The sequence below is a fragment of the Myotis brandtii genome, unplaced genomic scaffold (assembly GCF_000412655.1).
Source record: "Myotis brandtii unplaced genomic scaffold, ASM41265v1 scaffold382, whole genome shotgun sequence".
In the NCBI taxonomy this organism is placed as follows: Eukaryota; Metazoa; Chordata; class Mammalia; order Chiroptera; family Vespertilionidae; genus Myotis; species Myotis brandtii.
The window spans coordinates 3,159,253-3,159,867 of NW_005364671.1; the positions used below are offsets into that span (position 1 = coordinate 3,159,253).

Genomic DNA, 615 nt, shown 5'->3' on the forward strand with positions numbered 1-615 from the left:
AAACAGAAGTGGAGTCTAGCTCTGACCTTTGCTAGGGCTTCAAAGGCACCCAGCCTTCAGGGGGTTCTCTGTCTACGCTTATCAGCTAGTGAAGACAATAAACGGTTTCCCACAGTTGCAGGCTCTTATTACTAAAGCTATCCCTGCCAGACCCACGGCCCCTACCTGTGCAGCCTGGCGCCCAGCCTGGGCAAACCTCCTGGGCCCAGTACTCAGCAACAGGCCCGGCAGCAGCTCCCAGACTGGTGTGGTGCAGGCCTGGCCTCTGACGGCTCAAGTGGAGGCTGAGCCCAGCCCTGGCCCCTCCTCCAGAGGAGCTGGAAAGAGGCCCTGAGTCCCCACTCCAGCCCCTGGGCCTTGGGTTCTGCGGGACAGCTTTGTCCTTCCACGGGTCCAGTCCTGGGGAAGAGAACTTGCTCTGGGGTCAGCATTCTCTGGACCCCTGGAGGGGTTGGATGAAGACCAAGCTCAGAGTGGGCTGCGGTGGCTACGGTGGCTGTGGTGGCAGCCCTTGTCCCCAGGGACCTGGGCAAACGGGTTTCTCAAGACAGAGGGGCAGGGCTGACACCAGAAACTTGGCCAATGTCTGCAACTTAGAAGAAGCACTTGGCATTG

General features: G+C 59.8%; 1 protein-coding gene across 3 annotated transcripts in view; it reads right to left on the reverse strand.

Annotated features, from left to right (window-relative positions):
* Positions 1-271, reverse strand: part of SLC5A9 (solute carrier family 5 (sodium/sugar cotransporter), member 9) — a 30,248-nt gene extending 29,977 nt beyond the window's left edge. The window contains exon 1 of one of the 3 annotated variants that reach the window (XM_014544823.1): positions 166-271. The gene's annotated coding sequence lies outside the window, so the exon portion shown is untranslated. The remainder of the gene's footprint in view (positions 1-165) is intronic. The other 2 variants (XM_005872519.2, XM_014544821.1) reach the window with 2 other exon arrangements.
* Positions 272-615: the final 344 nt, after the last annotated feature.